The sequence below is a fragment of the Emys orbicularis genome, chromosome 8 (assembly GCF_028017835.1).
Source record: "Emys orbicularis isolate rEmyOrb1 chromosome 8, rEmyOrb1.hap1, whole genome shotgun sequence".
Lineage (NCBI taxonomy): Eukaryota > Metazoa > Chordata > Testudines > Emydidae > Emys > Emys orbicularis.
Window position 1 is genome coordinate 2,954,815 of NC_088690.1, and position 25,675 is coordinate 2,980,489.

At 50.0% G+C, this 25,675-nt stretch overlaps 4 non-coding genes across 4 annotated transcripts; 3 read left to right on the plus strand and 1 right to left on the minus strand.

Annotated features, from left to right (window-relative positions):
• Positions 1-16,958: 16,958 nt before the first annotated feature.
• LOC135883183 (U5 spliceosomal RNA) lies at positions 16,959-17,074 on the plus strand. The gene has a single exon (XR_010561624.1). It is a non-coding gene; the product is annotated as a U5 spliceosomal RNA (small nuclear RNA).
• Positions 17,075-18,236: 1,162 nt separating this feature from the next.
• Positions 18,237-18,428, plus strand: LOC135883168 (U2 spliceosomal RNA). The gene has a single exon (XR_010561611.1). It is a non-coding gene; the product is annotated as a U2 spliceosomal RNA (small nuclear RNA).
• Positions 18,429-21,409: 2,981 nt separating this feature from the next.
• Positions 21,410-21,573, minus strand: LOC135883162 (U1 spliceosomal RNA). Its single transcript, XR_010561606.1, has one exon. It is a non-coding gene; the product is annotated as a U1 spliceosomal RNA (small nuclear RNA).
• Positions 21,574-24,705: 3,132 nt separating this feature from the next.
• Positions 24,706-24,821, plus strand: LOC135883180 (U5 spliceosomal RNA). Its single transcript, XR_010561621.1, has one exon. It is a non-coding gene; the product is annotated as a U5 spliceosomal RNA (small nuclear RNA).
• The last annotated feature ends 854 nt before the right edge of the window (positions 24,822-25,675 follow it).

Here is a 25,675-nt window from a genome sequence, read left to right on the forward strand (position 1 = left end):
CACAGGGCCCAATCTGGTAGGCAAAGCTCTGTACACACTTACCAGAGCAGGTCCCTATAAGCAGGCGTCCACAGACACAGCAGTGGGGGGACAGGAGAAGGAGGCCCTCCCTAACAACTTTTAGCCTAGTGGTTAGGATACACACCTGGGATGAAGGAAACCTCCTAGTTCAAGTCCCTCCCATTGAGTCGATCTTGGCCCAGGATTGTTGCCTGCAGGACATTTCCTAGGGCTTTGTCCTGCTCAGGTTTAAAGGGCCCATGTGACAGGGCTTCCACTGATTTACATGGTGTTCAGTCCTGAGCTACCTCAAGGCAGGAGAGCTCAGATTCAGACAGAGGCTCATGCCTACCTCCTCGTTCTGGGTACACTGCTAGCCCTGCATGTCTCACCACTTTTCCAACATCCCCACGCAAATGTGAATCCAGACACGTCCCTCAGTGTTACTCCATTTACACTAAAGACGGGCCCCAAGTCAGAAAAGAACCATCCCCTCTTCCCAGACATCAGAACTCAGGTCCTGCTGTGATTTGCACCATTGTCCCACCTCATTAGTACAGATGGATAGTGCAAGTGCACATTGATATCCACTGCCTGGAGTGAAGTCTTTGGGGGTGTTGGGCCAAAACCAAAGCAATTCATTTAACTGAGGACACTGTGATCGGACCCCAGTGGTCTCTGGAGTCTGATCAGGAACTGGAGCTCCACTGCGGCTTTAGAGGAATGAAACCCAGTCCCCATTATCCCTGCAAAATGGACCCATGTTCCAGACCAGTAACAAGCCCTGGCAGTTAGAGAAGCCCATTTACCATAAAAAGCTGGAACAGAGTCTCTCCTGTTGCCTTCCTCACATGCTCCTCCACAGTGGGAAATGTCCGGACAAAATACTGCAACAAAACACTCCCAATAAGTGCAAAAGAAGGGAGGGGGTGTCTGGCTCCACTGAAAAGCAGCACCCTCACAGGATGGTAAAGTGCTCCAGTTCAGTGCTCCTTCCCACCTGGGATTTATCTGTCCATTGCCCCCATTCTGCTGTTCACCTCTTTGAGCGCCAACACGGCTGGAGGCCGGGGTTAAATAGCTGGGGAAAGGGTTGGTACAACACCGAAGCCCCATCCCCAACTGCCAAGCCCCACCCACACTGCTAGAGCAGCTGGATATTTCAGCTTCTGTGGCCTGGTCTACACTACGAGTTTAGGTCGACTTTAGCCGCGTTAAATCGAATTTAGCCTGGACACGTTCACACGACGAAGCCCTTTCTTTCGACTTAAAGGGCCCTTTAAACCGGTTTCTTTACTCCACCTCCAACGAGGGGATTAGCGATAAAATCGGCCTTAGGGGGTCGGAATTGGGGTAGTGTGGACGGAATTCGACGTTATTGGCCTCCGGGAGCTATCCCACAGTGCTTCATTGTGACCGCTCTGGACAGCACTCTCAACTCAGATGCACTGGCCAGGTAGACAGGAAAAGCCCCGCGAACGTTTGAATTTCATTTCCTGTTTGCTCAGCGTGGAGAGCACAGGTGACCACGCAGAGCTCATCAGCACAGGTAACCGTGATGGAGTCCCAGGATCGCAAAAGAGCTCCAGCATGGACAGAACGGGAGGTACGGGATCTGCTCGCCATATGGGGAGATGAATCAGTGCTGGCTGAACTCCGAAGCAGTAAACGAAATGGCAAAATATTAGAAAAGGTCTCCAAGGCCATGAAGGACAAAGGCCATAACAGGGACGCACAGCAGTGCCGCGTGAAAATTAAGGAGCTAAGGCAAGCCTACCACAAAGCCAGAGAAGCAAACGGAAGGTCCGGGGCTGAGCCGCAAACATGCCGCTTCTACGCGGAGCTGCATGCCATTCTAGGGGATGCAGCCACCACTACCCCAACCGTGTGCTATGAGTCCCTCACTGGAGAAACACACAGGGAAGCGGGTTCGGGGTACGAGGAAGATGAGGATGAAGATAATGTAAATAGCTCACAGCAGCAAGGAAGCGGAGAAACCGGTTTCCCCAACAGCCAGGATATGTTTATCACCCTGGACCTGGAACCAGTAACCCCCGAACTCACCCAAGACCCTGTGGGCACACAGGGGACCTCTGGTGAGTGTACCTTTGTAAATATTACACATGGTTTAAAAGCAAGCGTGTTTAATGATTAATGATTAATTTGCCCTGGCAATCGCGGCCAGTACAGCTACTGGAAAAGTCTGTTAACGTGTATGGGGATGGAGCGGAAATCCTCCAGGGACATCTCCAGAAAGCTCTCCTTCATGTACTCCCAAAGCCTTTGCAAAAGGTTTCTGGGGAGGGCTGCCTTATCCCGTCCGCCATGGTAGGACACTTTACCACGCCAGGCCAGTAGCACGTAGTCTGGAATCATTGCATAACAAAGCATGGCAGCGTATGGTCCCGGTGTTTGCTGGCATGCAGACAACATCCATTCCTTATCGCTCTTTGTTATCCTCAGGAGAGTGATATCATTCACGGTCACCTGGTTGAAATGGGGCAATTTTATTAAGGGGATATTCAGAGGTGCCCCTTCCTGCTCTGCTGAACAGAAATATTCCCCGCTGTTAGCCACGCGGTGGGGGGGAGGGGGGAAGTGATCATCCCAGAGAATTGGGTGTGGGGGGGAGGGGAATTAGTTGGGTTTGTGCTGCACGTTAACCCTGAAACCGAAGCCCCTCCTTTTACATTGCAAACCCATTTTAAATGGCCAACCCAACGGGTGCTTGGTATGGTTAATGAGAGCAGTACTGTTTTAAACCATCCCCACATGTTAACAAGGTTAAAAAAGCCAAAGGACTGTGTCTTACCATGGCTGCCTGCAAGCTGAAATCTGTGGCCTGGCACTGCGTGAGTGATCTCTCACACCAAACCGGCAGGCCCTCAATATAAGAGGAAAAATGCGACCTTGTAACGAAAGCACATGTGCTGTGTGATGTGAACAGCAAAATTTAACGTGAAAGAGTGTACCCATTGTTCTCTAAAATGTATCTTTTTTAACCACCTCTCCCTTCTCCTCCACCAGCTGCAAATCTTTCTCCTTCACAGAGGCTAGTGAATATTTGAAAGCGGAAGCGAAGGACGCGTGATGAAATGTTTACAGAACTACAGACTGCCTCCCACGCTGACAGAGCACAGCAGAATGCGTGGAGGCAGTCAATTACTGATTATAGAAAAGCCCAATATGAGCGAGAGGAGAAGGTGGCGGGCTGAATCGCGGGCTGAAGAGCAGAGGTGGCGTGCTGAATCGCGGGCTGAAGATGAGAGGTGGCGTCAGCTTGCACACAGAAGGCAACAGTCGATGCTCTGGCTGCTGGAGCATCAAACTGATATGCTCCAGCGTATGGTTGAGCTGCAGGAAAGGCAGCAGGAGCAGAGACCGCCGCTACAGCCCCTCTGTAACCAACAGCCCTCCTCCCCAAGTCCCATTGCCTCCTCACCCAGACGCCCAAGAACATGGTGGGGGGGCCTCCGGCCACCCAGTCACTCCACCCTAGATGATTTCCCGAGCAATAAGTGTTAAAGTTTTAAAGTTTTAAACTGCAGTGTGTCCTTTTCCTTCCCTCCTCCCCTACCCATCCCGGGCTACCTTTGCAATTATCCCCCTAGTTGTGTGATGAATTAATAAAGAATGCATGAATGTGAAGTAACAATGACTTTATTGCCTCTGCAAGTGGTGCTTGAAGGGGGGAGGGTAGGGGAGGGTGGGGTGGTTGGTTTACAGGGAAGTAGAGTTAACCGGGGGGGGGGGCGGAGATTTCATCAAGGAGAAACAAACAGAAGTTTCACACCGTAGCCTGGCCAGTCACAAAACTAGTTTTCAAAGCTTCTCTGATGCGCACCGCGCCTTGCTGTGCTCCTCTAACCGCCCTGGTGTCTGGCTGCGCGTAATCAGCGGCCAGGCGATTTGCCTCTACCTTCCACCCCGCCATAAATGTCTCCCCCTTACTCTCACAGATATTGTGGAGCGCACAGCAAGCAGCAATAACAATGGGGATATTCTTTTCGCTAAAGTCTGAGCGAGTCAGTAAGCTCCGCCAGCGCGCTTTTAAACGCCCAAATGCACATTCCACCACCATTCGGCACTTGCTCAGCCTGTAGTTGAACAGGTCCTGACTCCTGTCCAGGCTGCCTGTGTACGGCTTCATGAGCCATGGCATTAAGGGGTAGGCTGGGTCCCCAAGGATCACGATAGGCATTTCAACATCCCCAACGGTTATTTTCTGGTCCGGGAAGAAAGTCCCTTCCTCCAGCTTTCAAAACAGAACAGAGTGCCTGAAAACGCGAGCATCATGTACCCTTCCCGGCCAGCCCACGTTGATGTCGGTGAAACGTCCCTTGTGATCCACCAGGGCTTGCAGCAGCATTGAAAAGTACCCCTTGCGGTTTATGTACTCGGTGGCTTGGTGCTCCGGTGCCAAGATAGGGATATGGGTTCCATCTATCGCCCCACCACAGTTTGGGAATCCCATTGCAGCAAAGCCATCCACTATGGCCTGCACGTTTCCCAGAGTCACTACCCTTGATATCACCAGGTCTCTCATTGCCCTGGCAACTTGGATCACAGCAGCCCCCACAGTAGATTTGCCCACTCCAAATTGATTCCCGACTGACCGGTAGCTGTCTGGCGTTGCAAGCTTCCACAGGGCTATCGCCACTCGCTTCTCAACTGTGAGGGCTGCTCTCATCCTGGTATTCTGGCGCTTCAGGGCAGGGGAAAGCAAGTCACAAAGTTCCATGAAAGTGCCCTTACGCATGCGAAAGTTTCGCAGCCACTGGGAATCGTCCCACACCTGCAGCACGATGCGGTCCCACCAGTCTGTGCTTGTTTCCCGGGCCCAGAATCGGCGTTCCACGGCATCAACCTGCCCCAGGAACACCATGATTTCCACATTGCTGGGGCCTGTGCCTTGGTCTAGGTCCATATCAATTTCCTCATCACTCTCGTCGCCGCGCTGCAATCGCCTCCTCGGCTGGTCCTGGTTTTGCTTTGGCATGTCCTGGCTCTGCATATACTCCAGGACAATGCGCGTGGTGTTCATAGTGCTCATAATTGCCGCGGTGATCTGAGCGGGCTCCATGATCCCAGTGCTAGCTATGGCATCTGGTCTGAAAAAAGGCGCGAAACTAGTATCTGAAGGACCAGGGGAAGGAGGGAGGGGCGAGTGACGACATGGCGTACAGGTACAGGGAATTAAAATCAAGAAAGGTGGCTGTGCATCAGGGAGAAACACAAACAACTGTCACACAGAATGCCCTCCCCCCCCCCGAGATTGAACTCCTAAGCCTGGGTTTAGCAGGCCGTTGATTTGACGGAGGGAGGGGGGAAGGAAATGAATACAGAACAAATCTATTTTGAATACAGAACAAATCTATTTTTTACATCTTAAGACGACGGTGCAGCATGACTGATAGCCCTCGGCATTTTCTGGGTGCTTGGCAGCAAATACTGGGCACTTGGCAGTTAGCCTTCAGGCCTATTGCACGATCTGATACCCACTGCAGTATGATGACGATGGATACCAGTCATAATATACTATCTACTGCCAAAAGGCAAGGGGTTGCTGCTGTGTAGCAATGTAGCCCCACATCTGCCAGCCCCATGTCTGCCAGCACCCAGATCGCCCTCGGCCTCTTCTGGGTGCTTAGCAGAAAATACTGGGCGCTTGGCAGAAAATAGCATACTACGACTGATAGCCATCTGTCATAACTATAAAGGGAATGGTGACAGCTCTCCTGTGTACAGTGCTATGGAATCCCTCCTAGCCAGAGACTCCAAATCCTTTTACCTGTAAAGGGTTAAGAAGCTCGGGTAACCTGGCTGACACCTGACCCCAAGGACCAATAAGGGGACAAGATACTTTCAAATCTTGGGGGGGAAAGGCTTTTGTGTGTGTCCTTTGTTTAAGGGGTTGTTCGCTCTTGGGACTGAGAGGGACCAGACATCAATCCAGGTTCTCCCCATCTTTCTAAACAAGTCTCTCTTATTTCAAAATTGTAAGTAAAAGCCAGGCAAGGCGTCTTAGATTTACTTTGTTTTCTCAACTTGTAAATGTACCTTTTACTAAAGTGCTTATCTTGTTTGCTATACTTTGAACCTAAGACAGAGGGGATTTCTCTGAGCTCTTTAAGTTTGATTACCCTGTAAAGTTATTTTCCATACTGATTTTGCAGAGATGATTTTTACCTTTTGCTTTAATTAAAAGCCTTCTTTTTAAAAACCTGATTGATTTCTCCTTGTTTTAAGATCCAAAGGGGGTTTGGATCTGTATTCACCAGGAGTTGGTGAAAGGAAGGAGGGGGGAAGGGTCAATTTCTCCTTGTTTAAAATCCAAGGAGTTTGGATCTGTATTCACCAGGGAATTGGTGAAAGGTTTCTCAAGGCTTCCCAGGGATGGAATTCTTAAGATGGTGGCAGCGGACCAGAGCTAAGCTGGTAGATAAGCTTAGAAGTTTTCATGCAGGCCCCTACATTTGTACCCTAAAGTTCAAAGTAGGGATACAGCCTTGACACCATCATTGTCAAGACATTTCGATAGGACAGAGCATGTCTGCCTAGATGCCCATGATTGACAGCCACTGCTGTACAATGAGGACGGTTACCAGTCGTAATAAACCATCTACTGCCAAAAGGCAAAAGGTATGGGGCTGGTGCAATGCAGCCCTGGGGCTGGTGCAATGCAGCCCTACGGCTGCCAGCCCCACAGCTGCCAGCACCCAGATCGCTGATGAAGGCTACCAGTCATGCTGCACCATCTACCGCCAAAAGGCAGTTAGCTGCTGCTGTGTAGCAATGCAGTCCCACGTCTGCCGGCACCCGGATGACATATGGTGACGGTGAGCTAAGCTGAGCGGGCTCCATGCTTGCCGTGGTATGTTGTCTGCACAGGTAACCCAGGTAAAAAGGCGCGAATCTATTGTCTGCCGTTGCTGTGACGGAGGGGGAGGGGCCTGACGACATGTACCCAGAACCCCCCGCGGCACTGTTTTGCATCATTCAGGCATTGGGATCTCAACCCATAATTCCAATGGGCGCCGGAGACTGCGGGAACTGTGGGATAGCTACCCATAGTGCAATGCGCCGGAAGTCGACGCTAGCCTCGGTACTGTGGACGCGGTCCGCCGACGTAATGCACTTAGAGCATTTTATGTGGGGACACACACAATCGGCTGTATACAACCGATTTCTATAAAACCGGCTTCTATTAATTCGATCTAATGTCGTAGTGTAGACATACCCTGTGATCGGCAGGGGTATGGTTAACCATCGCACCACTGGGCTTTAGAGCCGACGTCCCCTGTGGACCGGAATGGAGGACCTTCACTCTGGATTTCTCTAGGTTGCAGGCTTTGGGTTGGGTTTGAAGTATGGTGTTTATGTTGAATTTCCTGATTTTGTATTATTCAAAACGGCAACCCATTCCATGAAGGTTTCTTCTCATTTAGTTACTGCCCTTAACTCCACCTCAACGAAGGGTTTTTGTCGGGGAATCATGACTGTTAAGCAGAAGGAGAACTGGAGTTGGATAAGCTCGTCCTCAAGCACTAACAGCAGAGGGGACACAGAACCCGTAGGTACGTTGCTGTATCATTCAATGCCCTTTTTTTCCAGCCTTGCCCCAGTGTGCCTGGTCCCCTTTATCTGAATAACACCCACTGCTCAGGAGCTTAGGGGGAGGAATCCACATTAAAATACACATTGCCCCCCACAGAAATACTCACCTCTAGAGTGATGCTGGCCTGTCTCTGGCAGGTGGTATGATCCTGGTTCCCCATAGCACACATAAGGCCGTGCACCACTCTCAGCTGGATCATCTCTTCAGCCAGTTTGGTGGAGTCCTTGGCTAGAATGCTGCAAGGAAATCAACGCAGTCAGGCTCCAAGGCTCTTCTGCATGGGAGAAGACTCCCACAACCACAGGAGCTTTCTCGGAATGAAATGGAAGAGCCACATCTAGCGATTTGGAGGGACAGATTCTAGTCCTGTTGCCTTAGGTGTGGTGCTGATCCAAGTGCAAAGTGATGCCTCCATCTTTCCATGTCACTAGCGAATGACTAACACCAATGAACAAGGACGGATGCTATTCTTAAACTGAACAGGAAGCCCATGGCTGCATGTGAACTTTTTAACATCTATGTTTGGGGCTCTACAATTCTTTTAACGATTGACAATAAAAAACATCTGATTTACATATTAAATCCCAGTAAATCCACTACGTTACCCCATAGAATGCAGCATCCACGGTAGAACAGTAAATTACATTATTTTATTATTGAGCACATCACTGGAGAAAGCAACATGGCCGGTGTTTTGTGTCGTCTTCTGCTTTTAAAGGGACCAATTTGGCATCGGCCCATCTTGTGGACTCTGCAAATCTCTAACAGGAAGTGAGCTACAGAGAAGCATGGAGACAGAGTTTCAGGATTCACTGGGTCAGACACTGATTTTGGTTCCATACATTACGCTGTCGATGTCAAATTGTTAAGTCGAGGCATTTCACTACAAGAGACTCTCTGCTCCCCTGAGAATACGACAGGCTCTGTACTGTTATGTAGCATGGTTTGGTCCAGGTATGTGGCAAGGTGCTAACACTGTCCCTCTCTATGCTGGCCTGGAAACAGAGGGAACATTCTGACTCTGTATTAATGGCCGGAGTAAAGGTTGATATTATATTTCACCTATAATAAAAGCTCTGAATAATTTCAGGTGTTGTTAGTAACAGGGGAGGATCTGGATTTTGCTTCCCAAGCGGAAGTGCTTCTCTCTAAGTTCCTGAGGACTGTTGTGGATGGATGAAAGCCCCCGAAGTCTATATGGAGGAGTTGCAGAGCCACAGGGAAATACTCAGACAGCAATGGCAGAGGGCTAAAGATTCCCTCGGAAGGATAACGACTGACCTTTTCTCCATAAAGGAAGCAGCTTCTCTAAATGCTGTATAAATCTCTGTAGCGAGGCAGCCTGGTTCCCTGCCGCCCCGGAAGGGGACAAGCCCCTCTGGACGCCAAAGTGGGCGGAGCCAGTGGAGCTTGCGCCCGCCCCCCAGAGGTCAGGGTGCAGGACAGGAAGTACAAAAGCCCAACCCCAGAGCTCACTAGAGGCCTGGCCGCTGGAGAAGCCAGACGCCTGTGGCCTAGCTCCCGGTTGGGAGACTCTTGCAGTTTGCGACCGACCCGAGGACTGGCCAGACGCTGACCAGACCCCGGGGAAGCTGGTAAACCCGCCTGTGGTAAGTTACCCAGAGGAGCTGCCAAGCCTACCGCTCGCCGGGTACCCGGAGGAGCCCATGGTGCTTGATTCCTTGGAAGACTCTGTCCAGACGCAGGTACCTCTAGAGGGGGAGGTAGGAAGTAGCCTGGGGGCAGCTGACCCTTGTCTGGCTGCAGCACACCCAGAGCCCATGTCAGTGTGTTGTGGCCAGGATCCCCACTGACGCAGCAGCGGGTCTTCTGCCACTGCTAAGGCCCCGGGCCGGGACACAGTGGAGTGGGAGGGCCTGCGTCCCCCCTGCCACCCAACGTGCGGGTGGCCGTCTCCCCCTCTCCCAGCCCTTCGGAGCCAGGACCTGGGCCTCCTAAACTTATTTGTCTGCTCAGCCCCTGCCTGATGGCCTGGGCCACTGACTCCTCTACTGCCCCATCCCGATCCAGGGCCGGGGCTTGCTAATATTAAACTGTTCATTCAGCCCCTGCCTGAGGGCCTGAGCTGCTGCCTGCTGCACAGACAGGCTAATTCCCCGACTCACCTGACTTAAGTAGCAAGGTGGCCTGATTCCCCGCCTGGTTCCTACAATCTCCCTTTGTATTTTGCTCTGAATTTTCTTACCCGGTGGTTTTTGCTGCAGCGGCTTGCTGTATATACACCAAAAAGGGCTCCGGAAGATGGAGTGTGGCTGGGTCTGAATGGGGGAATAGACAGGATGAAAACTACGGCTAGAGCCATACTTCTGCCAGAAAGCTTTAGTTATAACCTGGGGAATCAGAGCAGTAGCACCTGAAGAAAAGAGCATTTGTGAGATTAGTAGAGCAACATCCCTAAGGGAATCTACACACAAATGTACTGTAGCCCAGTGCGTCACAAGGAGCTCTCGCTGCTCAGCGACTGTGTCAGGCTAATGCAGCAACTCAAACAGCCTGGGACGTTGCAGTCTGTTTCACTGAGACAGGATGGGGGTCAGAAAACCAAGGTTTCCCTGACTCTTGAAAAGGTGTCCTGGGATCTTTAATTTCCTCTGGCCACATGCAGAAGGGAACTGAATTTAAGATCTCCTCTGAGAGAAGGCGCCGCATCCCCTGCTCTCCATTCACTTTGCTGCATTCACTGAACAAATCCACACAATTCACAAATAGCATCAAAATTCCCATTCCTGCTCCGAGGGCTCCAACAAGCTGCCTGGCAGTTCCCATTACCCAAAACAGACAAAGCTGATCTCTGCAACTCGCCAGAGGGTCACTGGAGAACAGGACTCAGGAGCCTGCATCAGAGGAAGCTCTGACATCCATATGTGGAGGTACGTCTGTACACTGCAGTGGGGACAGGGGCAGGGGATATGGAGGCCTGGAGAGTGCAGTGCCGGCCTCCAGCTGCCAGGAGGCTCTGCTTGCCATCTCCTCTCACCCTGTCGCAGGAAGGGGGAAGGGAAAAGAGAGGGTGGACGCCACCCCAGGAAGGACACTAGGGTTACCATACGTCCGTATTTTCCCGGACATGTCCAGCTTTTTGGTTCTTAAATCGCTGTCCGGAAGGAATTTTTAACTATCTAAAAACATCCGGGATTTTGCCATTATTATTTTTCCCCAAAGAAGAGTTGATCATTCAAGAAAGAGAGTGAATCTTGATCATTCAAGAAAGAAAGTGAATGTTGATCACTCGAGAGAGTGCCCGCTTTTCCCCCCTAACTCCCAGCGCTTGTGCTGTGAAACAGCTGTTTCGCATGGCTTGGAGGAAGGGGAACGCAGCGTGCTCAGGGGGGAGGCGGGGCCGGGGCGGGGATTTGGGGAAGGGGTCCAATGGGGCAGGGAGGGGGTGGAGTTGGGGTGGGGACTTTGGGGAAGGGGTTGAAATGGGGGCGGAGAAGGGGTGGAGTTGGGGTGGAGGGGCGCGAGCTCCCACCGGCGCCAGGGAAAGTTGGCGCCTAGCCCTATGGTTCCAGATAGGTATGATCATTTTTCCATAGTGGCGATAGTGCAATGTCGACAATTTCAGTGTCTTTTCTGAGTCTGTACCGTGCACGGTAGTGTTTCCTCCAGAGCTCTTTATTTGATATTTTATTTTACTACCCCTAAGCACAATGCCAAAATGAAAGTGTAAATTCACTGCAGAACTAAAGATGAAATTCCCATGTTTTCGAAGTGGTAGAGAAGAATGGGAAGCTGAGTGCTTGGTATGTAGACCTGGTACTTACGTCTCTGTGAAAAATAAAGGCGCTAATGATTTACAAACTCATGTGGACTCAGACAAGCACAAAAAAGCAGTTCGAGGAGAGAGCTCATCAACAAAATTGACAGATTATTTTGTAAAACCAGGCAGTGAATCAGAGGATGCTGTTACTGCAGCAGAGGGTGCTTTTGCATTTCACACCGTTAAGCATCATAATAGCTTTAAGTCAATGGATTGCGCATCTGTCTTCTTGAAGAAGACATTCCCTGATTCTGAAGTAGAATGGAAATTTTCAAGTGCTAGCACCAAGACAGAAGCAATTGTTATCTCTGTGCTTGCACTGCATTCTGTTGATGTTGTTCTGAAAACGTTTGAAGAAAATGACATAGCTTACTGTGGAGTTGCTACAGACGGAAGCAATCACGGTTCAGTGAAAATATTTCCAGTAATTATTCAGTATTTGGACTGGAAAAATGGTGGTTTGCAGTCAAAATTGATTGAGGTCCAGAGCACACCTAGTGAGACTGCTGACACGATTGCTCATTACGTAAAATAAACGCTTGAAAAAAATGGTTTGTTCAAGAAGTGTATTGCATTTACAGGTGACAACTGCAATACAATGTTTGGAGGACTCCGGCATGATGAAGATGGAAAGAATATGTTTGCAAACTTAAAGAAGTTGTTGCAGAAGAGAACATTAATTGGTGTGGGTTGCCCAGCACACATTTTGAACAACTGTGTTTACCATGCAGCAGAAGGAATGAACGTTGACATTGAGAACATTATTTTTAAAATTTACCAGTACTTTCGTATCTACACTGGCCGAACTGAGCGGCTGAAGGAGTACTGTGAGTTTGTTGATGTTGAATACAGAAAGCTGATTTCTCATAGCAAGACACGATGGCTGTCATTATTTCCAGGCATTACAAGGCTGATACAGATGTTTCCGGCCTTGAAGTCATTCTTTCTGTCACAGGACAAATCACCCACAGTGCTTAAGACATTTTTTGAGTATGAATTAAGTGAGATTTACCTCTGGCACATGTATTCACTCATGAGTGTATTCCAAACTTACATCCAAGAAATTGAAAGGGAAAGCAATTCTGTCGTGGAAGTGCTGAAAAGTTTGAACTCGGTTCGCACTATCCTTCTTGAAGACAAGACTCACAACTTTATGTCCCTGAAAGTTAAGGGACTACTGGCACAAAAGCGCATGGAAGGAATTGATGAAGAGTGTGACAGATTCTGTGCTGAAGTAGATAATATGTACAGCAGATGCTTAGAATATTTGGAGAAGTGGCTTAGACCCCTGGAAGACTTCTCTTGTTTCAGGTGGATTACACTGAGTGAAACACCGAATTGGAGTGATGTGGAACCTTGTATCAAGTACCTGATTGATAGGGGGGTGCAAATTGATGACATGAAGTGTTTTGATCAGGTCAGCAACCTGAAGAAGTTTACGGAAAGTTGTAACAGTGATGAAGAGTTCAGTAATTATTTGCTAGCACACCAGAAGTGGACCAAATATTTTGAGAAATCCAAAAACATTGAGTGTCATTCAGAACTGTTAAAGTTTGCACAGTTCTTCTTTGCTATTCCTTCTCACAATGCAAATGTACAGCGAATTTTTTCACTGATGCAAAGCCAGTGGACAAAGGAAAGGAACAACTTGAATGTTGAGTCGCTGAAAGGAATTCTACTTGTACTAGACAAGTACAAGAATTCTACTTTGTCTACTTCAGACAAACTTCTTGTAAAGACTTTCATGCCTTCTTAAAGAGCAATCAACCACTGCTGAGAAAAATGTGATCTATGTGTGGGCACATGAGGAGAAAGAAAACTGAAGAAATGGTGAAAGGAAAGGACCCACTACATATAAAGAAGTACAGTAAACTTTAAATAATTAAACTTCACTTTTGAGGCCGTATCACTTTTTCTTATATATATTCAATATAGACAACATGTAGTGCACATCATATATAACAGTATAATAACACATAATACTGTCCTCGCTTACAGACAACCCCCCAACCTGAAGCAAATACTCACCAGCAACTACACACCACACCACAGAAACACCAACCCAGGAACCAATCCCTGTAACAAACCTCGTTGCCTACTCTGTCCCCATATCTACTCTGGCGACACCATCAGAGGACCCAACCACATCAGCCACACCATCAAGGGCTCATTCACCTGCACATCTACTAATGTTATATATGCCATCATGTGCCAGCAGTGCCCCTCTGCCATGTACATTGGCCAAACCGGACAGTCCCTCCGCAAAATAATAAATGGACACAAATCAGACATCAGGAATGGTAACATACAAAAGCCAGTAAGTGAACACTTCAGTCTCCCTGGTCATTCTATTACAGATTTAAAAGTCACTATCATTGAACAAAAAAACTTCAGAAACAGACTTCAAAGAGAAACAGCAGAACTAAAATTCATTTGCAAATTTAACACCATTAATCTGGGCTTGAATAGGGACTGGGAGTGGCTGGCTCATTACAGAAGCAGCTTTTACTCTCCTGGAATTGACACCTCCTCATCTATTATTGGGAGTGGACTACATCCACCCTGATTGAATTGGCCCTGTCAACACTGGTTCTCCACTTGCGAAGTAACTCCCTGCTCTCCATGTGTCAGTATATAATGCCTGCATCTGTAACTTTCACTCTATGCATCTGAAGAAGTGAGGTTTTTACCCACGAAAGCTTATGCCCAAATAAATCTGTTAGTCTTTAAGGTGCCACCAGACTCCTTGTTGTTTTTGTAGATACAGACTAACACGGCTACCCACTGATACTAGAGAGACAAGGTGGACCCCACCTTCGTCTGGGGAAAGAGTGCAGCTTGCATTTTGCTTCTCTCTCTCCCCACCAGAAGTTGGTCCAATACAAGAATTACCTCCCCGCCTTGTCTCGTGTCAGTGTCTTGTCGGTGCAGAAGGTCAGGTGTTGTCACCCACTCCAGAAACTGGAAGGCCACTTGATCCCTTTTGTTACCTGCCGAGTGAGGCTGAGTGCACAGGCAGGCAGCGCCCTTTGAAGAAGTGGAAGATTGGACAAATGACCAGGGAGGAGTATCAAAATATTGCTCAGGCATGCAGGAGTGCAATCAGGAAGGCCAAATCGCACTTGGAGTTGCAGCTAGCAAGAGATGTTGAGAGTAACAAGAAGGGTTTCTTCAGGTATGTTAGCAAGAAGAAGAAAGTCAAGGAAAGTGTGGGCCCCTTACTGAATGAGGGAGGCAACCTAGCGACAGAGGATGTGGAAAAAGCTAATGTACTCAGTGCTTTTTTTTGCCTCTGTCTTCACGAACAAAGTCAGCTTCCAGACTGCTGCACTGGGCAGCACAGCATGGAGAGGAGGTGACCAGCCCTCTGTGGAGAAAGAAGTGGTTCGGGACTATTTAGAAAAGCTGGATGAGCACAAATCCACGGGGCCGGATGCGCTGCATCCGAGGGTGCTAAAGGAGTTGGCGGATGTGGTTGCAGAGCCATTGGCCATTATCTCTGAAAACTCATGGCGATCGGGCGAGGTCCCGGATGCCTGAAAAAAGGTAATGTAGTGCCCATCTTTAAAAAGGGGAAGAAGGAGGATCCGGGGAACTACAGGCCAGTCAGCCTCACCTCAGTCCCTGGAAAAATCATGGAGCAGGTCCTCAAGGAATCAATTCTGAAGCACTTAGAGGAGAGGAAAGTGATCAGGAACAGTCAGCATGGATTCACCAAGGGCAAGTCACGCCTGACTAACCTAATTGCCTTCTATGAGGAGATAACTGGGTCTGTAGATGAGGGGAAAGCAGTGGACGTGTTATTCCTTGACTTTAGCAAAGCTTTTGATACGGTCTCCCACGGTATTCTTGCCGGCAAGTTAAAGAAGTATGGGCTGGATGATTGGACTATAAGGTGGATAGAAAGCTGGCTAGGTCGTCGGGCTCAACGGGTAGTGATCAATGGCTCCATGTCTAGTTGGCAGCCGGTATCAAGCGGAGTGCCCCAGGGGTCGGTCCTGGGGCCGGTTTTGTTCAATATCTTCATTAATGATCTGGAGGATGGGGTGGACTGCACTCTCAGCAAGTTTGCAGATGACACTGAACTGGGAGGAGTGGTAGATACGCTGGAGGGTAGGGATGGGATACAGAGGGGAGGGACCTAGACAAATTAGAGGATTGGGCCAAAAGAAACCTGATGAGGTTCAACGAGGACAAGTGCAGAGGCCTGCACTTTGGACGGAAGAATCCCATGCACTGCTACAGACTAGGGACCGAATGGCTAGGCAGCAGTTCTGCAGAAAAGGACCTAGGAGTTACAGTGGACGAGAAGCTGGAGATGAGTCGACAGTGTGCCCTTGTGGCCAAGAAGGCTAAGGGCATTTGGGGCTGTATAAGTAGGGGCATTGCCAGCAGATCGAGGGACGCGATCGTTCCCTTCTATTCGACATTGGTGAGGCCTCATCTGGAGTACTGTGACCAGTTTTGGGCCCCACACTACAAGAAGGATGTGGGAAAATTGGAAAGAGTCCAGCGGAGGGCAACAAAAATGATTAGGGGGCTGGAGCACATGACTTATGAGGAGAGGCTGAGGGAACTGGGCTTGTTTAGTCTGCAGAAGAGAAGAATGAGGGGGGATTTGATAGCTGCTTTCATCTACCTGAAAGGGGGTTCCAATGAGGATGTTCTCAGCGGTAGCAGATGACAGAACAAGGAGTAATGGTCTCAAGTTGCGGTGGGGGAGGTTTAGGTTGGATATATTAGGAAAAACTTTTTCACTAGGAGGGTGGTGAAGCACTGGAATGGGTTCCCTAGGGAGGTGGTGGAATCTCCTTCCTTAGAGGTTTTTAAGGTCAGGCTTGACAAAGCCCTGGCTGGGATGATTTAGTTGGGGATTGGTCCTGCTTTGAGCAGCAGGTTGGACTAGATGACCACCTGAGGTCCCTTCCAACCCTGATATTTCTATGATTCTAAGCTGTTCCCGTGTCTCAGGTGAGCTGCAGCTCAGCGAACCCCAAGGATCTGAGGTGAGCTACTTTGCAGCAGAGGCAGCCCAAGCAGCAGGTACAAGGCGGGGTCGCACCCCGGCTGGCGGATAGAATCTCATGTCCGAGATCCCGGCTCCTGTTACTTTGCAAGGCGTGTGCGATTGCTCTGGGTTTTAGCTGTGGGCCAATTTCCCTCTGGCTTCTCGGCCGGGCTCCGTCCTCTATGCGCCTGGGCGTCCGCGGGACTGTCTCAAGAGAGCAGCTTCCCCAGCCCCCCCGCCGCATCCCAATCTCCGCCCAGCTGGGGAACGAGCAGAGGCAGCCCCGAGAAAAGACTCCTTTGAGCGCCGGAGACGGGCCGGAGAATCTGATTTGCATACGCACAGTGCCTTGCGCGCAGTGAAGCGAGTCCCTGGTCAAGGGGCTGGTTTTGCTCCCAATGTCCCCGGTTCCGATGATCAAACTCGGGATGTAAATCGATTCAATTAAATTCCCTGTAAAAGCTAGAGGTTAAGCGGGCTGTGAGTGTAGTCACCCTGAGGTGAGTAGCATACGCGGTTGCCCCGGCAGCGCCTCTGCAGCGTGTCCTAATGTACTCTGGTTTCTCTTCAACTCGTATAAATCTTTCGCCTTTTACTAAAGATTTCTGTGGGGAGGAACATTTACGAGTTTCTACCCAATTTTTTGAGGCTTTGTTTCGGTGAGGCTGTTCCCTGTTGTTGTGAGAAAAGTAGAAAAGTGGTTGGACTTTGCTACTTGAACGTATGTTGATGACGGCTGAAGCTTCTCTGTTGTCTGAAAGAAGACCGGAGCTTTGAAAATGGCTGTTTCTGATTTATTTGGCCCTCTATGTGTTCGTGAGATGGGTTTTTTTTTCCAGCAGGGGGCTATTTTGTGATCTGTATTCACCTCGTTGTCTGGTTTCATATGTTTTTGGCAGGAACGGTGGAAGAGAACACATCAGGGTTGAAGAGCAGCAAAGAAATGCGTGGTTGTCCGTGTTAACGTTTGGTTTGTACAAAGAGGATGGTTTTGAGTCGTTTGTAACTCTTCGGTTAGTGATTAGTAACAGCTTATTATTAGGCCCCTGAGTTGAAAGGCTGCTCTTGCAGATTGTACTTTGTCATTGTTGGTAGGTCAATTAAAGAGCTGCTTTCTTAGTCTATTCTGTGTAGGTTCTTAAACCGTTCTCCTTAGCATACCTTCCAGAAGTGATTGCATGGTTTCCCTCGTCTCCCCACAGAAGATCCATTTTTCCATCTCTTTCCCGTTGGGAAAACGCCACTGTTTCAACTTAGGAAACAGACTCTGTAAATGGTTTGCCCAGACGAGGGATAGTTCATAGGAACAGAAGAGGAGGAAGGTTGTGGCCCTTTGAGTCAGATTCATAGCGTTTAAGGCCAGAAGGAACCAGCCGATCACCTCAGAGGGGCAATGCCCCAGAACTAATCTGCAATGGCAAGGAATCGATTTGATGCAATTGACTGTATGTTTGAGATAGTTCTGTGGGAAGGAGCAGAAAAGAGCACTGGGGCAGCGGAATAGCACTTGCACGGGCTTTCTTTGCCCTGTTTTGCTGTAAGAGTTAACAGTGAGAGCTCCCTAGTCTCAGGTCAGTGGGTGGGTTTATGCAACTTAGGAGTATACAGGGAAACCAGCGAGAGGAAGGCGTCTGCAAGACTTGTCTGTCTTTGAACAGAATTGTGTGTTAAGGGCTCTTGCTTTGAATTCTTCCACTGGAGTCATTTCGGGGAAGTGACCCTCACTTAGAGTTCCCTAGTGATGGTGTTTGTTGCGTGTCTGGGAGCTCGTCAGGGTGAGATAGAAATCGGTGGGTGCAGGGGGTGTGCGTGCGTCGCAGAGTTTCAGCATCGCTTCTCGGCTCATTGAGCTAAGATCAAGCGTAGTACCTGTTCTTATCAGTTTAATATCTGATATGTCCTTTATTTGAGGACTGTATATTAAATTAATTTTTGAAACAGGGGGCTAGAACAGCAGCTTGCTCAGTCTGCCCTATGCATCGACCTGGTATTGCAGTGCCTCCAGGAACGGTGCGTCTCCTTTTTTGGGGAGAATCTTCTGGTTAGAAAAACAGAAAACTGGGACGGTGCTTCTTTAAAGGAGATTTTTTTGGAAGTAGCAGAAAAATCTGAAGTCTTTCACGCTTTGGTTTCTTTATGATAAGCAAACTATTGTTACAATTTCTTGGGAGTGTTTTGTGTGTCAATTGACGTGAGGCTGTTCTTTGTCTTGCTAGAGGATTATTTAAGAAGCTGGCATCCTTTTTTCTGCTGTGAGTCTTTTTGACAGCATGAGGGACAAATGCTTTCCAGACTCTGGGTCTGTTGGGGAGATGGTTGGTTGGTTGGTTTTTTGTTTGTTTGGTTGGTTTTTTGGGGGGGCGGGCGGTTGGTAATATTTGAGGTCACACGTATATCAACAACTGCATGAGTTACATAGCCTTCTCCCCACCCGGCCTACGTTCTATGTATCTGTAAGATCAAGACAAGGCACTAGGTGTCGTGCTGCACCCGGCACACAGGGGTCCCCATCCTGATTTCCTCCCCCCCAAACCTACTGTAATCTAAATGCTAAATAATAACCCTTAACTTCTCAGTCTTGCCACCCTCACTCTTGGAAAATCATGAGTCAGACTCCCCAAAATCACGACAGTGGCTTACAAATCATGAGGATTCTTTTTTTTTTTTAAATGTAACGTGGGTTCTCTTTATTTCCCTTCCGGTTTTCGGAACCAGGCAAGCTAGAAACGTACCTTTCTAGTGCAGCCACAGCCCCAGAGAGCAGGAGCCCCGCGGGGGCGCCTGGGGCTGGCAGACAGCGGGGCTCCTCACGGTTGTGTGTTCCGCACTTCGATTTCGCCCGCCAAGTATGAAGTGTGAACTCCTCAGGCACTAGGACAGCCTGAACATGGCGTCACAGACAGCCCCCTTGGGCACCCTGACTCTATCTTGCCACCCAGGTGTAGTAGAAGCTGCTGTAACACGCAAGCTCTGTATGTCCCTTAGGGCTAACCCTAGCCAAACAGCCGGGCTCCCTTGCTTATGCTTAGAAGGCGTGCCGTCTCCCTGAAGTCCAAGCAGCATCCGGGGGGACAACAGTTTCTTCTTGACAGAGATTTTTATTCCATTCCCCCAGAGCTCAAGGTGATGGGGGCAAGTCTTTGTGCAGGTCTCCGCCTCCTCGCGGGTGTGGATGGGTGTGTGGGGGGGAGCAATCAACCGAGTCTTTTGTCCACGGGTGATCCACAGTGGCTTGTCTGATGGCTCAGGGCCTTCTCTTGTTGGCAAGGAGATGTCGCCTCTTCTGGTAAACTAGCATTTCACACTTGGTAATGCTTCGCTCCTGACTGGTGGCGGGGTGGCGGCAAGGGGGTTTACAGTTTTAGTGCCAACGCTTATAGATCACCTTATAACATGGGATACGGCTATTATAGGTGAGAATAATTGCATGCAGCAACTCACAAGCTTTTCATAAAATCTAAACACGAAACACATTTTTATAAATCTCATGCCTGTTTTAACAACACTAACAAACAGGTGAGCAAGACTAGTTTCCAGCCATGCGTTTGTCACTTCTCAGTAAGGCCTAGGGGCCTTGGCATGAGCTGGCACCTGGTCTGCCAGTGTCAGAAGAGGATCTTCCCTCTTATCCCCAGGTGTCTGTACTGGGACCAGCACTGTTCAACTTAGTCCTAAATGGTCTGGGGAAAGGGGTAAACAGTGAGGTGGCAAAATGACAAAATTGCTCAAGCTAGTTAAGTCCCAGGCAGACTGCGAAGAGCCACAAAGAGATCTCACCAAACTGGGTGACTGGGCAACAAAACGGCAGATGGACGTCGGTGCCGATAAATGCAAAGTAATGCACATTGGAAAACATAATCCCAACTATCCCTATAAAACGATGGGGTCTAAATTAGCTGTTACCACTCAAGAAAGAGATCCAGGAGTCGTTGTGGAAAGTTCTCTGAAAACATCCACTCAATGTGCAGCGGAGTGTTGGGAATCATTAAGACAGAAAATATCATAGGGTTTTTCTCGTCGGCGCAGGCCATCCACCTCCCCGAAAGGCGGGAGCGAGGTCGACGGAAGAATTCTTCCGTCCACGGCGCGGACTGATGTAGCTGTGCCGACTTACGTTCCCCGTGCAGACTAGGCCTGAGGGTTGGTGCGTGCTGAACAGTTAAGTCGAAACAGCTCCGTCCGTCAGGGGGTGTGCCAAAGGGAAACCCGCTCCTGGGCGACACGGCCACGCCGACCTAACCCCCAGCATAGCTAAGGGCATTCGGGGAGGCGGTGGGCCTAAAGCGACGGAAAGACCTCCTCCGCCATGGGGTCGTGCCAGCCTACTCTCCGTAGCACAGACAGGGTGGTCCCCAAGAGACGGGAACAGACAGCAAAAGCCAAAGCGGCCCCAGGGCAGGGGGCGAGCCTGCGTGTTGGACGAGGGGACCAGGTGGGACAGGCATTTTTGACAGGCCGTGCTCCCATCAAAGGAGGAAGAGCCCAAGAAGGAGGGACGGGCAAAAAGCTGCAAGCAGGGAAAGAGGCAGAGCAGCCAGGCAGCTCCCCTTAGGGCAAAAGAAAGCACTGGTCCAAGCCCCCCCCAAGGCAGACTAGAGAGCAGGCCAGACGTAAAAGCCCAGGGAAGGACAGAAAAGCAACAAAGCAGCCTGACCTCCGATGAACAGAGCAGAAGAAAGCAGAGAGTGTTATAAGCCAAAGCCAGCGAGCTGAGCTTTGCTTTCCTCTCTGTTGGACCCATCACCCATGGGAACGACAAAGGTGCCAAGAGCTACTTGCAAGCAGCGGAAAGAAGAGCAAAGTAGCTAGGCAGCTCCCCACAGACCAAGCCTTCCTCTCGAGAACAAGCTGCAGAACAGGGCAGTCAGAAAGACACGTGAGAAAAGCCCCCCCCCTAAGACCTAAAGACACAGCTTCAGGGTGCGCCCGCCCAGGAATAACATTGAACCCACTAAGCAGCACCCCGAGAAACTTTATTTCTTTTTTTTTCCAAACCAGTTGCCAGGGGAGAGCGCGAACGCAGTCCCCCACTACCACAAATTATGCAGTCGAGTTTCCCGCATTTGGGGAAATCGCAGGGGTCAGCACACCCACAGTGCAATGGATGAGCCTCACCCTGGGAAAACCACCTTCATGATCATGGTATCTCCCCTGCCAGGTAAGTATGAGTTCCCAACGCCCAGCCGCCACCCGCCCTCGCTCGCCCCACACTTTTAACCCGCGGTGGGGGACGCCGCGCCCCGACCGCCGGCCTCGCCCACACCGGCCCCCGCTGCCGCGAGCTGCTCCGCCGCGGCCCCCGGGGCCCCTTCCTTCTCCATGCCGAGCCCCGGGTGCCAAATTCGGGCCCTGCTCGACAGCCTGCCTCCGCTCCCACAATGCTCTGCTCGAACAAATATCTGCATACGTGCTCACGCGGCTCCGCCCCTCCGGTCGGGCCCCTCCCCCTGCCTGCCCGGGCCCGGCGCTCTCCCCTGGCCAGCCCCGGCTCTTGCATGCCCTATATCCCAGGAATCCAGGATATCAGAGAGACAAGGTGGACCCCACCTTCGTCTGGGGAAAGAGTGCAGCTTGCATTTTGCTTCTCTCTCTCCCCACCAGAAGTTGGTCCAATACAAGAATTACCTCCCCGCCTTGTCTCGCGTCAGTGTCTTGTCGGTGCAGAAGGTCAGGTGTTGTCACCCACTCCAGAAACTGGAAGGCCACTTGATCCCTTTTGTTACCTGCCGAGTGAGGCTGAGTGCACAGGCAGGCAGCGCCCTTTGAAGAAGTGGAAGATTGGACAAATGACTAGCGGGGAGTATCAAAATATTGCTCAGGCATGCAGGAGTGCAATCAGGAAGGCCAAATCGCACTTGGAGTTGCAGCTAGCAAGAGATGTTGAGAGTAACAAGAAGGGTTTCTTCAGGTAAGTTAGCAACAAGAAGAAAGTCAAGGAAAGTGTGGGCCCCTTACTGAATGAGGGAGGCAACCTAGCGACAGAGGATGTGGAAAAAGCTAATGTACTCAGTGCTTTTTTTTTTGCCTCTGTCTTCACGAACAAAGTCAGCTTCCAGACTACTGCACTGGGCAGCACAGCATGGAGAGGAGGTGACCAGCCCTCTGTGGAGAAAGAAGTGGTTCGGGACTATTTAGAAAAGCTGGATGAGCACAAATCCACGGGGCCGGATGCGCTGCATCCGAGGGTGCTAAAGGAGTTGGCGGATGTGGTTGCAGAGCCATTGGCCATTATCTCTGAAAACTCATGGCGATCGGGCGAGGTCCCGGATGCCTGGAAAAAGGCTAATGTAGTGCCCATCTTTAAAAAGGGGAAGAAGGAGGATCCGGGGAACTACAGGCCAGTCAGCCTCACCTCAGTCCCTGGAAAAATCATGGAGCAGGTCCTCAAGGAATCAATTCTGAAGCACTTAGAGGAGAGGAAAGTGATCAGGAACAGTCAGCATGGATTCACCAAGGACAAGTCACGCCTGACTAACCTAATTGCCTTCTATGAGGAGATAACTGGGTCTGTGGATGAGGGGAAAGCAGTGGACGTGTTATTCCTTGACTTTAGCAAAGCTTTTGATACGGTCTCCCACGGTATTCTTGCCGGCAAGTTACAGAAGTATGGGCTGGATGATTGGACTATAAGGTGGATAGAAAGCTGGCTAGGTCGTCGGGCTCAACGGGTAGTGATCAATGGCTCCATGTCTAGTTGGCAGCCGGTATCAAGCGGAGTGCCCCAGGGGTCGGTCCTGGGGCCGGTTTTGTTCAATATCTTCATTAATGATCTGGAGGATGGGGTGGACTGCACTCTCAGCAAGTTTGCAGGTGACACTGAACTGGGAGGAGTGGTAGATACGCTGGAGGGTAGGGATGGGATACAGAGGGGAGGGACCTAGACAAATTAGAGGATTGGGCCAAAAGAAACCTGATGAGGTTCAACGAGGACAAGTGCAGAGGCCTGCACTTTGGACGGAAGAATCCCATGCACTGCTACAGACTAGGGACCGAATGGCTAGGCAGCAGTTCTGCAGAAAAGGACCTAGGAGTTACAGTGGACGAGAAGCTGCAGATGAGTCGACAGTGTGCCCTTGTGGCCAAGAAGGCTAAGGGCATTTTGGGCTGTATAAGTAGGGGCATTGCCAGCAGATCGAGGGACGCGATCGTTCCCTTCTATTCGACATTGGTGAGGCCTCATCTGGAGTACTGTGTCCAGTTTTGGGCCCCACACTACAAGAAGGATGTGGAAAAATTGGAAAGAGTCCAGCGGAGGGCAACAAAAATGATTAGGGGGCTGGAGCACATGACTTATGAGGAGAGGCTGAGGGAACTGGGCTTGTTTAGTCTGCAGAAGAGAAGAATGAGGGGGGATTTGATAGCTGCTTTCAACTACCTGAAAGGGGGTTCCAAAGAGGATGGATCTAGACTGTTCTCAGCGGTAGCAGATGACAGAACAAGGAGTAATGGTCTCAAGTTGCGGTGGGGGAGGTTTAGGTTGGATATATTAGGAAAAACTTTTTCACTAGGAGGGTGGTGAAGCACTGGAATGCGTTACCTAGGGAGGTGGTGGAGTCTCCTTCTTTAGAGGTTTTTAAGGTCAGGCTTGACAAAGCCCTGGCTGGGATGATTTAGTTGGGGTTGGTCCTGCTTTGAGCAGCGGGTTGGACTAGATGACCACCTGAGGTCCCTTCCAAACTTGATATTTCTATGATTCTAAGCTGTTCCCGTGTCTCAGGTGAGCTGCAGCTCAGCGAACCCCAAGGATCTGAGGTGAGCTACTTTGCAGCAGAGGCAGCCCAAGCAGCAGGTACAAGGCGGGGTCGCACCCCGGCTGGCGGATAGAATCTCATGTCCGAGATCCCGGCTCCTGTTACTTTGCAAGGCGTGTGCGATTGCTCTGGGTTTGGGCCAATTTCCCTCTGGCTTCTCGGCCGGGCTCCGTCCTCTATGCGCCTGGGCGTCCGCGGGACTGTCTCAAGAGAGCAGCTTCCCCAGCCCCCCCGCCGCATCCCAGTCTCCGCCCAGCTGGGGAACGAGCAGAGGCAGCCCCGAGAAAAGACTCCTTTGAGCGCCGGAGACGGGCCGGAGAATCTGATTTGCATACGCACAGTGCCTTGCGCGCAGTGAAGCGAGTCCCTGGTCAAGGGGCTGGTTTTGCTCCCAATGTCCCCGGTTCCGATGATCAAACTCGGGATGTAAACCGGTTCAATTAAATTTCCTGTAAAAGCTAGAAGTTAAGCGGGCTGTGAGTGTAGTCACCCTGAGGTGAGTAGCACACGCGGTTGCCCCGGCAGCGCCTCTGTAGGGTGTCCTAATATACTCTGGTTTCTCTTCAACTCGTATAAATCTTTCGCCTTTTACTAAAGATTTCCGTGGGGAGGAACATTCACGAGTTTCTACCCAATTTTTTGAGGCTTTGCTTCAGTGAGGCTGTTCCCTGTTGTTGTGAGAAAAGTAGAAATGTGGTTGGACTTTGCTACTTGAACGTATGTTGACAGCTGAAGCTTCTCTATTGTCTGAAAGAAGACCGGAGCTTTGAAAACGGCTGTTTGTGATTTATTTAGCCCTCGATGTGTTCGTGAGATGTTTTTTTTCCCCAGCAGGGGGCTATTTTGTGATTTGTATTCACCTTGTTGTCTGGTTTCATATGTTTTTGGCAGGAACGGTGGAAGAGAACACATCAGGGTTGAAGAGCAGCAAAGAAATGCGTTGTTGTCCGTGTTAACGTTTGGTTTGTACAAAGAGGATGGTTTTGAGTCGTTTGTAACTCTTCGGTTAGTGATTAGTAACAGCTTATTATTAGGCCCCTGAGTTGAAAGGCTGCTCTTGCAGATTGTACTTTGTCATTGTTGGTAGGTCAATTAAAGAGCTGCTTTCTTAGTCTATTCTGTGTAGGTTCTTAAACCGTTCTCCTTAGCATACCTTCCAGAAGTGATTGCATGGTTTCCCTCGTCTCCCCACAGAAGATCCATTTTTCCATCCCTTTCCCGTTGGGAAAACGCCACTGTTTCAACTTAGGAAACAGTCTCTGTAAATGGTTTGCCCAGACGAGGGATAGTTCATAGGAGCAGAAGAGGAGGAAGGTTGTGGCCCTTTGAGTCAGATTCATAGCGTTTAAGGCCAGAAGGAACCAGCCAATCACCTCAGAGGGGCAATGCCCCAGAACTAATCTGCAATGGCAAGGAATCGATTTGATGCAATTGACTGTATGTTTGAGATAGTTCTGTGGGAAGGAGCAGAAAAGAGCACTGGGGCAGCGGAATAGCACTTGCACGGGCTTTCTTTG